Source organism: Schistocerca serialis, chromosome 4 (genome assembly GCF_023864345.2).
Source record: "Schistocerca serialis cubense isolate TAMUIC-IGC-003099 chromosome 4, iqSchSeri2.2, whole genome shotgun sequence".
NCBI lineage: Eukaryota > Metazoa > Arthropoda > Insecta > Orthoptera > Acrididae > Schistocerca > Schistocerca serialis.
This window is the reverse complement of record NC_064641.1, coordinates 657196436-657213141: the sequence shown is the minus strand read 5'-3', so window position 1 is coordinate 657213141 and position 16706 is coordinate 657196436.

Sequence of the window (16706 nt, the reverse complement as noted above, 5' to 3'; positions counted from 1 at the left end):
GACATCATTAAAACAAAGCTGTTTTTCGTTACAGCAGGGTCTTCTCATGAAATTTCAATCAAAACTTCCTCCTCCGAAAGCGAAAATACTTTGTTGACGCCGACCCATATAAGAAGAAACGGTCATCGTAATAAAATAAGGGAAATCAGAGCTCGCAAGGAAAGATGCAGGACTTGGTTTTTTGTGTGCACTGTTTGAGTGTAGAATAATACAGAACTGTTGTGACGGTGGCTCGAGGAACCCCCTGAGAGGCACTTATGTGTGATTTGTTGAGTATCCATGTAGATGTAGATCTCTTGAGATCGTATAGATCCTCTAATAATTTTTTTATTTATGCATGTGCTGGCAGCGGACTTTATAATAAACAGGAAATAATGTGACCATTGTTTGATTCCATAGTTAGGTGATTACCCTGTTATTTTTGTGCAGTGCAACACCCATGTCTTATGTTTGTTAGAACTATCTCTGTCCTGAAACTTCCTGGCAGATTAAAACTGTGTGCCGGAGCGAGACTCGAAGTCGGGACCAATGCCTTTCGCGGGCAAGTGCTCTGCCATCTGAGCTACCCCAGCACGACTCACGCCCCGTCCTCACAGCTTTAAGTCCGCCAAAACTTCGTCTCCTACCTTCCAAACTTCACAGAAGCTCTCCGGCGAGGGTAGGAGACGAGATACTGGCGGAATTAAAGCTGTGAGGACGGCGCGTGAGTCGTGCTGGGGTAGCTCAGAGTAGGTAGAGCACTTGCCCGCGATAGGCAAAGGTCCCGAGTTCGAGTCCCGATCCGGCACACAGTTTTGATCTACCAGGAAGTTCCATATCAGCGCACTCTCCGCTGTAGAGAGAAAATTTCATTCTATCTCTGTCCTATTAGTTACCCTTGCGCAACATCTTGTTTTAAATGTACGTGAGCCTATAGGAATTGACCTGACAATCGGCCAGTCCAACAGATGTTGATAATTCTGACGTCCATAGAGATACGTCGAAACCTAAGCGGTATCCTCACACAAAGAGCTGGGTTGCCATCAGCATACCTAACTTATTTGGCTTTCTTCGTGAGTGGTTTCTTAGTGTCGAATTGTGAGGTTTCTTTCCACAGTATCAAGTATTTCCGCTTTTAACTGAATGGGAAGCAGAGTTCACACACATATCTATTGTTGAAAATAGTTACCTAGTCGAAATTGTCGATGGAAAGCAATGGCTGTGAGGCAGTAGCCACATAAATGAAAAACCTACAGTTTTCTTTCTGCAATAGAGGAGTTTTATGAAGGACTGCCAAGATACACTGTGTGATCAAAAGTATCCGGACCCCCCGAAAACATACTTTTTTTCATATTAGGTGCATTGTGTTGCCACCTACTGCAAAATACTCCATATCAGCGACCTCAGTAGTCATTAGACATCGCGAGACAGCAGAATGGGGAGCACCGCAGATCTAGGTCAGGTGATTGGGTGTCACTTGCGTCATCTAGACAAAATTTCCACACTGCTAAACAACCCTAGATCCACAGTTTCCGATGTGATAGTGAAGTGAAAACGTGAAGGGACACGTACACCACAAAAGCGTACAGGCCCACCTCGTCTGTTGACTGACAGAGACCTCCGACTGTTGTAGAGCGTCATAATGTGTAATAGGCAGACATGTATCCAGACCATCACACGGAAATTCCAAACTGCATCCGGATCCACTGCAAGTATTATGACAGTTAGGCCGGAGGTGAGAAAACTTGGATTTCATGGTCGATCGGCTGCTCATTAGCCACACAGTACGCCGGTAAATGCCATACGACGCCTCGCTTGTGCAAGGAGCGTAAACATTAGACGATTGAACAGTGCAAAAACGTATGGAGTGACGAATCACAGTACACAACGTGGCGATCCGATGGCGAGGGGTGTGTATGGCGAATGCGCGGTGGACGCCACCTGCCAGCGTGTGTAGTGCCAACAGTAAAATTCGGAGGCGGTGATGTTAGGGTATGGTCGTGTTCTCCGTGGAGGGGGCTTGCACCCCTTGTTGTTTTGCGTGGCACTATCACAGCACAGACCTTCATGGATGTTTTACTCACCTTCTTGCTTCCCGCTATTGAAGAGCAAGTCGGGGATTGCGGTTGCATCTTTCAACACGATCGAGCATCTGTTCATAGTGCACAGCCTGCGGCGGAGTGGTTACACGACAATAGCATCCCTGTAATGGACTGGCCTGCACAGAGTCCTGACCTGAATCCTATAGAACACTTTTGGGATGTTTCGGAACTTCGACTTCGTGCCAGGCTTCACCGTCCGACATCGATACGTCTTCTCAGTGCAGCACTTCGTGAAGAATGGGCTGCCATTCCCCAAGAAATCTTCCACCACCTTCTGCCTGAACGTATGCCTGTGAGAGTGGAAGCTCTCATTAATTGGGTTGTTTTGGGGGAAGAGACCAAACTGCGAGGTCATCGGTCTCATTGGTTTAGGGAAGGTCGGGGAAGGTAGTCGGCCGTGCCCTTTCAAAGGAACCATCCCGGCATTTGCCGGGAGCTATTTAGGGAAATCACGGGAAACCTAAATCAGGATGGCCGGACGCGGGATTGAACCGTCGTCGCGAGTCCAGTGTGCTAAACACTGCGCCACCTCGCTCTGTGGTATCATCAAGGCTAAGTGCGGGCCAACACCACATTGAATTCCAATAATACAGATGGAAGGCGCCACGAACTTGTAAATCATTTTCAGCCTGATGTCCGGTTACTTTTGATCACGTTGTGTATTATGGTGGTAGGTCATATGATCGTGCAATGTTTGTTGTAAATAGGCATTTATGTTATTGCTTAAACCACATAAAGCCCGTTACAAAAAGATATCAACATCGAGGAGTTGTAGAGGGCGCCTTGAGGAACGAACTGGCGATAAGTGCTCGTGTCCGGAAACATCCAGGACGCTTCAGAGTCTTATAGGCTGCGACTCCTGCCAACCTTTCGGCAGCAAAGTTTTTCCTGTACGCCGAAGAATCACTGGCGGAACGTTTGCAACAGGCCAGTGCTGTATGTTATTCAGTGATCACTACTGACTGCCATCTCGCCAGTGGAGGAGATGAAGCTAGCTACTGCGTAACAGGCCTTGTCTCCTATGAATGTGATGCTCTGTTCCGTTGGCTCGGTGGATGACAGTTTCAGATACGCAATTTATGTTTCTCCTTGAAACCTCTAAAATCACCAATGTTTTCGGTATACAGGATGTAACAAAAAGATACCGACAGCGCCAGGGTGCGAGGTCTGCCTACGTAGCAGCTATCGTCGTCTACTCTCCTGGACTTTGTGGTAGACAGTTTTTTTTTTCATTGAAAAACGGCAGAGTTTCAAGAATCCGGTGCTTTTATTTATTTTAAAGGGAGGAGATATGCATGCAAAGAAAAGAGAAGGAAAAATTATTAAGTATTCACTGTGGCAGACAACAGAAGACAAGTGTGGAAGAATGAACATTACTATTTGATCTCTCATATAAAGAAATCAAATAAAATTGAGATGAGGTGTTCAAAACCCCTGCCACCAGCATTGCAACAAGCCTGATATCTGTGTACGCATCTGTGTGTCTTACCCACTCACTCACAGATACTGAGCATGGTGCAAACATCTTTACATTCTGCATGTATCCTTGCAACTAAGCTATCTGATGATTTCACTGTGGCTTCATACCCCACATTCTTCAGACAACCCCTACAAGACAAAGACCTGTGATTTCAGGTAGGACGTCCGAGGAAGGCAAGTTACACGGCCACCTTGACCAATCTCCAAACCCCTGTCCGATTTGTGTTCTGATAGGTAGACTAAAGTTTGTGGGTGGTCTATCGTGCTGGGACCACATACGTTGACACACTGCAAGGGGAGCCCCCTCCAGTAACAGTGGCAGCATTTCTCCAACAAACGTTACGTGGCTATTGTCTGTGAGTCTAGGAAGAACCCTGTAGGGGAGAATCTGTTAACCGTGTATCAGGCCAGACCATAAATTTATGGTTAATTTTTCTAGATGACCACTTTCGTCAGTGGTATGGGAATTCTCTTTAATTTAATTTGACAATTGAGAACGTTGAACGTTGCCTTTGAGTTGAAGGACATCTCGTAAGTGAACAAAAAGTTCGCAGTGTAACACGGCTGCATGGAACGTCACTGGGAAAGCCACTGCACGAATACCACACGTGGAGCAAAACCATGCCACGCTCCCCCCCTCCCCCAACCACCTGTGCCGTCTGAAAATGGAATGAATGCTGTCCCTCCTCATGTATCACACTCCAACCCGCTATGTGGTCGCTTTGCAACACGTGTGACGCAGTGTGAGAGTTTGTGGATGGGTGTCGGTCGAATATTTCTAATACGCCCTTTTCAGATTTTATTTCATTGCATTTATTGTGTATTTATAAACCTGTTGCATTGTATTTTAAAACAGGGCGCACATTTTACAACTTTTCATATGGTAAAATAAATTTTGTCGTTATTCCAAGTAAATACTGCACTCAGCAATAAAAATCTAAGTAATAACAACGAGTTACAAAGATAAAAATGAGGGTGTTAGATAAGGTTGTTATGAAACTGTTGAAACTGAAGGAAGTTTAAAGATGGTAGGAAAGATCAGAGATGAATTGTAGATTTCCACCATTATAATCAAGTGGTGGCGGGGAGGGAGGGGGGAGGGGGGAAGGAAAGGGAGATACCTCGGAAAGACATGCTTCAATAACTTGTTATCATCATCGTCTGTGTTGTTTCTTGGGTCATTTCACCATCTTCCTCTGAAGTGTCTATTACGTTGACTGTTTATTGTGTCTTGGATTACCTCTTCAAATGGGGTAGCGTGCATACGCTTTGCACGCGGCCTCCACCATTTTGATGTTCTTTGAATATATTTGATTCACACTGTTGAATAGCCACAGATGTAGAATGATGTGGCTGAGACTCTTTGGATATCTTTGCCTACAGACACGTAAAGCTGAGTGCCCATGTCCTCTCGCCTAACCGTAAACGTAATGGTTATTGTGCTGTTCGGACCAAGTGAAGTTCTCCAGCACGAGACAAACTGTCAGTAAGTGCTCTGTTTCTACCGCGTATGATTGTCTTCCTCCCCTGCCGCCGCTGCTGTTGGCGGTCTGTACAATGTTGTCGTGCGGGCGTGGCCACGTTTAGCGTCCTATGACGTTCAGAATGCTGTCAGCTCTATTTTGAAACATACCACCTATGGGTCAGCGTAGAAGGTAAAGTTTGCTACTGAAGGGGTATTCTGCTGGCAGGAGACGGCACTTACAACTTCGACGCTCTGTAGCGTCACTGCTGCCATTTCCGGACATGTTTTCCTATCCTCAATCTGTCCCTCAAGACAAACCTTCAAAGTTTATTGGTGTAGTTTTGTTACACATCACATATAAAGTGTTCTACTGAGATATAACTCATAAGATCTGAATATATGGTAATAACAAGGAGAGAACTATGTTTAGTCGAACGCTCATTGAATTTGAATTGTATGGAAGTGGTGGTGTATATTAATGCACACCACTGGTGAGAAGAAGTCAGTTGTTTGCCATCCGTCAGAGCGCAGTTACTAGAAATATTTTTGTTTCTCATTGTAGGGAAAAATAAATTTTGTTGTATAACCATGCATAAATTAGGATTTATTGGCCCTAATTTATGTGCGAAGCTATGTGCTACCAGCACTATGGCTATCGACAACTTTGTACTTGAAAATGGGCTTATAACCCAAAACCTAGGTTGTGTAATAACATTAACGATAAATTGTGAAACAAGACTAAACACAGTGTTAGTTCAGTTAATTTAAATATCTTAATGCTTGTTTCTATTCGTTTGTCCATTCATTCACAATATCTTGTAGAGTTCATCAATAAGGGTAATCTTCAAGGTTGTGGAAATAGTCAAGGCACAAATTAAGAAATTAATCAGTATATTGTATTAATAATGAATGAACATTGTACTGTTTAATGTTCTTCAGGATTATTACAGCTAAATTTAGTCAAGTGAATTAGAATGGAAGATGCCACCTCTGAAAAAAGCTGCTGCTTCTGTTTATCTGTTGTTAGTAGCTTAATATTTACTCGATTTAAAGTATATATTTCAGAAAAAATAATTACTTAAACATGTAAATACATTTTCACATTTAGAATGTATTACGACAATTAAGTGCCAAAAAGAACTTCTTCCTCAAATTAAGGCCTATGTTTGATAGCAGTAGACTTCTCTTGATCAGGAATGCCCTTTTTTCCAGAGAGAGTCTGCTTTATGTGTTCTCCTTACGCCGTCCGTCATGGGCTATTTTGGTGCCTAGGTTCCGGAATTCCTTGACTTCGTCTACTTCCTAATCTTAAATTCTGATTAAGATTGTCGCTATTCTCATATTTGCTATTTCTCATTTCCTTAATATTTCTTCGATTAATTCTGTACTCTTTAGACTTCATTCTATTCAACAGATCCTGTAATTCTCCTTCTCTTTCACTGCAGATAGCAATGTCATCAGCGAATCTTATCACTGGTATTCTTTCCACCTGAATTTTAATCCTGCACTTGAATTTTTTTTCCCCATCAATACTTCTTTGGTGCGTAGACTTACCAGTAGGGACGGAAGACTACCTCTCTCTCTTACACCTTTTTTGCTTCAAGCACTTCGTTCTTGGCCTTCCATTCTTATTACTTCCTCTGGCTCTTGTACAAGTTATACATTATCCATCATTCCCTCTCTGTTCGCAGAATTTCGAACATCTTGCACCATTTTACATCGTCGAATGCTTTTTCCAGGTGTCTTGATTTTTCTGCGGTCTTGCTTCCATTATCAACTACAATGTCATAATTGGCTCTTCGTTGCCATGTCTTTCCTAAAGGCAAACTGATCGTCATGTAACATATCCATAGCATTATTATTTTTTATTTTGTCATTGTGAATACTTCCCAAATCCCATAGTAATAGGCTTACCCATTGTTTTATTGTGATAAGGATGGGTATGTATTTAGTACTGTTCTGGTAAAAAGAATAAATTAAATTAAACGAACAGCCTTGTTTATAGATATATAAATAACGTTATTTATCAACTTCATGAAGACTGCAGGACACCATCAATACAAAGCGTTTGTAATTGTATCAGACAAGCTAAACAATGGTCTACCATCCTATCACAAGACACTATCCAAAATGAAAAGGAGAAAATAAGTTACCTTGCCTTAATAAGAAGTTCTTAAATAACCAAGTAAGCCTAAAATACTCTCAAGTCAACCTCATCTTTAGGAAGATGAATAAAAAATATAAGTGACATATGTGAGTGGAGAAATGCGCAAAAAAAGCAATGAAATGTAATATGTCGGTATTAAATTATACCTAACACACCTTGATATTGGCAGCCTACTACAGAGATCAGTATTTGAGCATATGAAGAACATTACAATAGAAATGAACAGAAAACAATTTGGCATCGACATTATAAGATAATTAAAACTTTTCTAGTTAAAGACCAACACAAAAAATGAAACCAAAGGTAAATCAAAATTTCAGTTCTACAAATGTGTGTCACATCTTACTATAATTAACGTTGGTGGCAATGACACAAAATTACTACTGAAAAGTTTAACTTACAGTATTGAATGAAAATCTCCCACAGTAGTACAGTAGTGACTATCGGACATTCGAAAATTGAAAACAGTACAGCAGAGGTTTTGTAACGACAACTGTACATATAATAATTTTTTTCTTTATGAATTTAGATACATTAATGTAAGCAATGTTTTGAAATTTTTTTTCGGTTCGTATCGTTATGTTAAAGAGACTGTGAGCAACTTTTGAAATGAATATTATTATTTATATTAGATTTCAAATAATGTGGTAATCAAAGGAAAGTGTATTTAATGTTAAAACTATTGTAAGATGTGAAAATTGTAATTTAGACACTTGGTCCATACGTAGGTAATGCATTAGGATATGTGTAGTAGAAAACCTGTGGTGAATACCCTACCTGCAGGGGAGCGGGAAAAGGTGGAGGCAGGCGAGGCGGGAAAAGGCACACTGGCGCGGTTCGGCACAACGGGCACAGTATAACAGTCGGAGGCGAGCAACAGTCGGAAGTACACGTACTGTACCGAGGAGGCTACCCAGGAGAAGTGGATTCCATAGAGCCTCGGATGAACCAATTCCGACGAATACTTGGCATGGCTATATTCTGAGGCACAAAATTGGAAAGATTACGACGCTAAGAAGATGGAAAGTGCCGATGTTGTGTGAGCCTTAGCCGTGCTTGTATGTGTGCCGTGCTGCCCGCTATCTCGCTGCCCGCCAACCGCCGCACCGACTTGCACAGGTCAAACATTTATTTCATCTTTAGAAGTGTATCTGTGTGGACCAGTGTCGAAACTGTTTCTAACTGTTCAATAATAACGTGACTTTTACCAGAATTGCCTTAGCCATTACTGATCCTGATCACTGACCTAGACAGGATCCTTACCTCGTATTGTGCAATCCGAGTATCCTGAACTGAAAGTTTAATGTTAGTGTTAATGAAAATTATCAGCAGATTAATCTATGCCATAAAGGAGCCTAAAATTTCTATGTGTTATTGCAAATGTTGAGAAAGAACAAAAGTGTGACTAAATTGGAAGAGAGTTTTTGTTGGATTGAGTTAGCGATGTTATTTAATTAATCTGAGACAGAAATAATGACAGTTAAATAATTCAGAAGTGAGACAAAAGAGTAGTTATCCAGAGATTGATAATTTTGAGTGTTAATTTGCATTCAGTACTTAATAGTTTCAGTATAACGACCATCACAGTTTCAGCCCCCCCCCCCCCTTCTCTTGTCCATTCTTTCAAACCTTGAAATGTGTTGATCAGATTTGACCAGTAAAGCTAAATTATATATTGATCCTAAGTGTATTAGTGTTTTTCCATCCTTAATAGTGACATAGTGTGTGTACTTTCGAGATTGCTAATGCTAGGGCAATCTATGCCCGATTTCAGTCTCATCAATATACAAAATGTAGTTTGTAGTAATCATTGCTGTGTGGTGTTGTGTAAATGTAGTTCATCCAAATTAGTACAAAGGGAGAAAACTTTAGTTCAGTGGATTTTTCCGGTTTCAAACTTTGCCATATAATGCTTCATTACTATGAGTTACTATGCTTGTACATGCACCCACTTGTACAAGGAAAAACTCACTCATTGCCTAAGTAGGCTGGCGACCGAATTATTAATTATAGGTGACATCTACTGTGTGTACTTCTTGTCCATGCGAAAGAGTAATTATACTTTACATTTGCTTGACTGCATCACTGTAGTTATTGACTGAGTATAAGTCCGATCTTGCTTCTATTAGGTACACGCGGTCAACTAATGTACTAAAATCCTTGTTTATAAGGTGAAGCCCGTGAACTTATTGCAGTACAGGCTTTATAGAGCTAACGTACGTCCGAGTAGGGCGGAAGCGTTACAGTTTCAGTGGTAAAACAGAAAAATGTTCTTACTAAAATATCCAAAATAATTTGGAAGCATAGTAATAAACACTACAATAACAGAAAACTGATGTAGAAGCTTCCACCCTAAATGCTGTAAACAACATAACAAAAAACAAAGATTCCATAATTTACAAAACAGGCAAGGTAAAAACTATTCTAATAATGAAAAAACAGGAATACATCAATAAAACACTGAAATTTGCAGCAAGAACAGTCATAATATACATTGACAGAGGCCCAGCAAAACGATTTAAAACACTTACTAAAAAAGAAAACCTTAAGTACTGTAGACATCTTACTCAAGAAGACTGAAAAGTGATGACATACAATGCTGAATCCATCATTTGCAAAATTACGAGAGTAATCTGAAATACACAAACAAACTACAACAATCAGACTTTTCATGAAATGTATCAGCAGCCCTCCTTACTGCTCAAGAAAAAAACTAAATGAACATGCCCAACAGAAATTACATTCATGTCAATCTATTTTCGGTGTAAATTTCAACAGTCATCATAGATCGGATGAAAGACCAAAAATTACAGAAAAACCAAAAACATTTTCAATAGTGATGACCAGTCTGTACACTTATGTGACAGTTTATAATACCATCCACATTACCTGAGAAAATACTTGGAGACATGGCTGTATGGAGAGAGTAGAAATAAAGAGATGCATCTCACTACTCAAGCTAATGTTATCTCACAACTATAATATTTTCAATAACCAATGTTGTAGAAAAGGCAAAAGTCTTTTTATATTTATAATCAATTGAATCAGATAGGAAATATTTACTTTCCAAACACAATTCAGCAGCCTATGTCCCAATATGACATTCACAAATGAAGAAAAGGGTTAGAGATTCAGAATAATAAATCAGCACTTACTCTCAACATTCTGAGAAAACCTACAACTACAGATACAGCAGAAACAGTGGTCCACAGCAATTCTTGCCATCACAGAAGGAAAAAAAAAGTTGATTTCGGTCTTGTATCAGTTGAATATACAAATATCCATTATGTGAAGATGTAACTGCTCTATGGTAATGGAAATTATAAATGTGATCAGTTGCTACCTAACCAGCAGAGACCAAGTGAACTACTTTAGATTTTTAGTATGCCTCACTTAGTTCAAATGGGGGGTCAGTCATGCACTATTGCTTTAAAATATTATAGAGATTTATTATTAATCAGATTGTTTTTCATAGGCATTAGCGAAATAATTAAATAAGTAATAGACAATGATAATTAAAGGGTGGACACTAAGAGTAACCCCATAAGATAATAATGTGAACTACAATAGATGTGTTGACCTTTGACTATACATTTATTCAGATAAACACATAAATTTACATTTTAATGGTGGTGTCACACTAATAGAATAGAATGTTTAATTCATAGTGCAAGCAGAGCATACACAGACAGCAGCAAGTGCAGAGCAAATGCCTGGAACCAAGCAACAAATCTTTATAACAGGCAGTAAAAATACATAATAAACTTGAACAGTAGAAAATTTTCTGCAGTAAGAGAATATTGAGTCACTGATATCAGGGTTTGTCTCTAAGTTTATCAGCGTTTAAAGTCTTAAAACAGCCTAAGCTCTGAACTGATAGACAGTGAAATATTTTTAAGCCCAAAAAAATATACTGATGCTCATGCAGCTCTGTGCCCACACCTTAAAAATTCTTTACTAATCCCACTGCACACTGCACACCATGGAGGAACTTGAACTCTGGCTTGTTTGCCTATTTAACACCTTGCTCATGTTAATCAGGATAGTACATTTCGACATGTCCACCTTTTGCTAAATCAGATAGATAATAACATTCATACAAATTTAAATACACACATAAAACCCTCTTCATTAACTATATGATTTCATGTCATAATGTTCGCTCATGTCTTACTTGTTAAAATACGCTTTACATCCTTACTTTATTCATCAGATGTGGAACACAGTTAAAGCTGGTCAACAGAACATCTCTGCACACTTTGGCACTGCAATCCAACATTAGTCAAAAGACAGTACTAAATACATTAAATTTCCAATATATCACTACATAAACATGAGGATTGGTAGGATAATATGAGAGGATCCTTATACTGGCGATATTCAATAGTGTCAATAGGGCACTTGCAGGAAATCATGGTTCAGGTGCTCTTGTTCATGTTACAACTAAAAAGTTTATAATTGTTTGCATGTCTGTTTAGTAATAATAATAACAACAGAAGCTTGAATAATAATAGTGATTTGTTCATTCTGTAGATGGCATCAGGAGCTTCAAAATAGTGTATTGCATACATGCATTGTGTCTCTGAACCAATAATTACAGCTTTTAAGAACATTTTTATTTTCAAATATTAATATCTTTGTTGATAATAATTTTATGAACATAGTAATAATTTTAGTGATCTCCTCTCATTATTGCATTATTTTAGATTTTGCAGTTTGCAGTTTGTTGTTTTCAATGAGTATATCAACTTTTCATTTTCGTACTCTGAGTTACTTGTCCACATTGCCTCGCCTCTCTAACCACAATGCAGTGCACTCTCTTCCCTTTCCATTCGAAATTCCCAAGCACTCCATTTCCTGTAACCTACCTGCCAGCCATTGTGCACTCACAGTTTACTCTAACAACTGTCTAAAACCAGTCCTAACTAACATAGCCCAGCCACATTACAATAACTTTCCAGTCAAAAATGGAATACTCAGTGCTCATACAATTCTTAGTGAGCTGGACACATGTAACGTTGCATACCCCTACTTCATGTGACATTTACTAGGCTCGTTGTGAAAGCCAGCAGCACCAGAATATATATTCAATGAATTAATACTTTGTATTTTATTATGGAGTTCAAAATGGACAATAATGAATGTAACTAATGTCAAAATGCCCAGGTCTGTTTTATTTCATGTATGTCACACACACTTTCATTCCACTAGACACTATCGTTTGTAGATGCTGCATGTTGTCTGCTGAGTGCAACATGTGGACTCAATGAGTTTCTTGTATTTAGTAAAACTGCAGCCCTTCTTCTATTGCCTATGAGTATGGCCAGCAGTACTGTGCACCATTGCCAGCCAAGCAATGTCCTATCGAATACTGAAACAAAACTCCAACATGCCATTGCTTAAAGAAACTGACCCATGATACATGAGGTATCTGGGTACAAAAACCATTCGTTGGTGTGCCATGTGTCCACTATGCTTATCTCTCAAGTGAAACTTGCTAAGGCAACAAACAAACATACACTTTTAAATGCAATTTTCTGCACTTTTAGATTCATCCACATACTTCAGTACACTCTATAGCTTTAACAAAATTCACTTATGTTCACCATTTTACCTGTAACATTAATATATAAACAATGAGTGTACAAATAAATTCTAGATTTCTCAGCTGAATATCTATCCACAAACAATTCAACAAATGGATTATTAGTATTATCTGTATCTCCAAGCATGAACAAATGCATTTCCATACATCATCCCTTAATAAATTAATTAGTGTGACCTCTCACTCTCTATGTCCACTTCTTCCTTCCTCTACCTATTCACATCGTTCTCCAGTCTCCGTTTCCTCCTACCCATGCTCTCTGTCTCTTCATCTCCTCTGAGCCTGCACTTTGTCTGTTTCCTCTATCCCTGTCTCTGTTCATATATCCTCCTCCCTTTCTCTGACCACATAATCTCTCTTTTTCTCTCCAACGCTCCTTCATCATTTTCAACCTGACCACTACCCCTCTATGTACCTCCTTCTGCAGCAATCTCAACATGTCCCAGAGATGCTCATTGGCATGTGTAGCACTGCAAGTACAATTCTATAAAGCCTGCTTATACTACTACTACAGTATACCAGTCATGGAGGGCAGGCTATACATTAGGGCTTTAAAATCATTTATTTGATCCTGAGGCCACCATGCAAAGCAGGTTGATAAAGCAGAACGATACCACTCCAACACAACAGACCTGTCATGAAGGACAGGTTACATGCTGGGGTGCTGAAAATCATTTCTTGCTCTTGAAATGTAAGTTTTCCTGCGATACATGTTGATTGGGCAGCCGATAACCGAGACTTTCTCACACACATTGCCTGTAGTGGACTGCAGCCTGTACAGCAAGGACAGGAAAAAACACATATTGGTGCTAGAGGGTTATAAACCCCACATTGCTGTTAGGAGTCCTGCTGTTTCTGCGCCAAATTTAGTTGCAGTCTATCGAGCGATAGGAAGGATGTCCCTGATATACATGCATAAAGTCTCCCCCAAAATTCTTATATCTACATAAAACATAATAGATAAAGGTACACTTTACATACTAAAGCACAAATACATACTCACAGTGTTTCAGTACACAATCTCAGTTCAGTAACAATTTGTAGGTCGAGAGGTTTCCTAAATACAGGGTATTACAATCTTTAGGCATTAGGGTGTGGGCATTCAGCTATCTCACGTGGCTTGTGATACAACTCAAATAATTTTTTAATTCCCTGTCAATAACACTGGAATTTTGCCTTGGTTTTAACCAACATTCAGTGACTGAGATTGTTAAACTGAATGGAACTACACGAAACAGATATGCCCCTTCAAATAGTAAAGCTATATACTTCCTGCCTGCCTCCATTAAATGCATCTACTAGGAGTGTGAAGTAAAACAAGTACTAAGCACTACCTTCACACTGTTAACATTTAGCAATAGCTCATTCATGATTCCTGCCTGATCATTTGTGTTAAGTATTGAAATAATCCTGATACACCTTTTCTAAAAAAAAAAATTACAATAGGGTTGCAATACTTTCTCCCACATAGCTCTATAAACTACCAGTTTAGTGTCTTCTTTATTGTGAGCTGCACTGCCTCCTTTTCTTCAATAGCAATAGCAAAAAGCTTGACCTTAATGATTTCATAAGGTACCACTCTTAGAGTATATTCAAAATCGATGACGTTACCACGATTAACGGAAGAAAACATTTCTATATTTACAAAATAATTCTTTAATGTATGGTATTTCTCCCACAGAAAAGTGGCCCATCTCATCTATCGTTATTTATTTCTAATGCGAAACATTTTCTCATCCTCTTCACTTTCACTTCATAAGTGTGACATGACTTCATCTTCTTTCAGTTTCCCTTTAGATTTAAATCTTTTCTGTATTATTCAGCATAAGACCCCAAAATCCTGTATGTCAGAGCAGTCTTACAGTCATGTTTGTAGAGAAAATCCATCAGCAAAACAGTGTTCATGCTCAAACCGGGAATAAAAAACAGCTTATTCTAAAATGATGATCCCCCGTCTTAAAATCCTATAAAATTTCTTTTTTAGTCTGTCTGATACATCCCTCATTTGCTGTTTCATTTTAGCATCAGCTGCAGTTAGTTCTAGGAATTTCCTACACCTTATTTTTTGTAAGAATGATTCAGATACAAATTGGATTTAATAACACGACATTTCCAATACTTCTCGTTTTAACATGGCTCACTGCACCAGATCAATGTTTCTTCAAACATATTATCAACAATTTAACCCTGCCTTCTTTCTCCATTATACATATATTTGTATACACAGTTCTACCTTTAATCTTTGTATGTTCTAGCAAATTATTAAATATCTCCCAGTTCTCATGCTCCCCACTCAATCACTTCATCTTCCTGGAAACTCTAAACTTACCAAAAATATCTAGTTCATCATCTATATCATCATTTCTGCAAACATTACCAACAGCACATCCTCCACTTCAAACACACCACTCGAAGATTCCCGTTCATTCCTTTCCACTGTCTCAGCACACACCACTGCCTGCAGTTAACGCCATTGCTATCAATTACCTTGCCACTCGGTTCCTTCTCAACATCTGTTTTCACATCACGTAGGGCCAATGCCTTTGTCTCAGATATCTCAGTAATATTAACCAAATGGAAACCTTAATTTCCTTTTTTGACCATTTCTCATCCTTTTAAAGGCCACCTGGTGTTATTCATAGCATAGCTCCCACTGTGGAACCTAAGTGAGACATTAGTTAGTTACCCAAGTGTGTACACTAAAAGTTAGCACCTGCCAGACTTTTATGTTTAGGCCTCTGTCTGCCATCATCTGTTATTTGGTCAAGACTTTTCCTTCTCCCTCCAAAATTCCTGTTTTGCACCTGCTGTCTTTTCTGCAGCATCTATCCTGACTACAGTACCAATTCCTCTCATCTCTCCACCAATTACCTTGGCTTGCATACAAATTGTTACTGTTGCAGCTACCCCTATCCTCATTTCTACCAGTCTCCCTATTTTCAACTAATTTCACTCTGTAACACAGAATCCTATCCACGTTCTCAATGAAATCGAGAAATTATTTCACTGAATCAGTAGGACTGTGGATAAGTTTCCATTATAAAGGTTCTGGTAGTCTTCTATTCAAAGCCGAAATTTTTGGAAGTACACACAGTGATCTGCCAGTGCGAATTAACTTATTTAACTACCTAACACAGAAATTATTCATGATATCCTTTCCATTCTAGAAACCTGTCCCATTCAGAATACTATTTTTCAGTCTCAATGATTAGGCTGGTCCTATTACGTATTCAAGTACATTGTTCCGAAAGTTTTGTAATCCACACACTGTTCTGCGTGCTGGTTAGACCAAGTCTGAGTTGTAAGTGCGTCTTTACAAATTGAAGACTTCATAACAACAAGCAGTAATGTAGCCATCCCCGAGGTTCATGATTTGTTCTAATCAGATGTGGGTGAAACGATCCCTGTCCTGAGTTACAGCAGCTTAAAAATGTGTCAGTTCTACCTGATTTGTTCTGATCAGATATGGCGGAAACGACTATTCTCCTGAATTATTGCACCTCAAAATTGTGATGGTTCTATGGATGATTGTAATTTTCGGAGGATAAAAAATAGACAGTACCTTGTGTGTTACATTCATTAAGGTAATGCCTCTGTAGTTACCACATTACATTTTTCTTCCCTTCTTATGTATCAGGCATGTTATGGCCAATTTACGTTCTTCTGGCAATGTCTCATTCTTCTGTAATAACCGAATCAGTTTATAAATCCGTAAGCGAAAGCTCTCACCTCACTCTATCATTAATTCTCCTGTTATTCTGTCATGTCTGGGCCTTGTTGTTTCTGCGTTTTTTGATTGCCGTCTTCGAATCTTCCTCATTCACTTAACGTTGTTGCTTTCGTTCATGGTGTCAGCAGGTACATCTAATCTGTGTCTGGGCGATTCATGGGAAGTAGTCTCTCCATGTT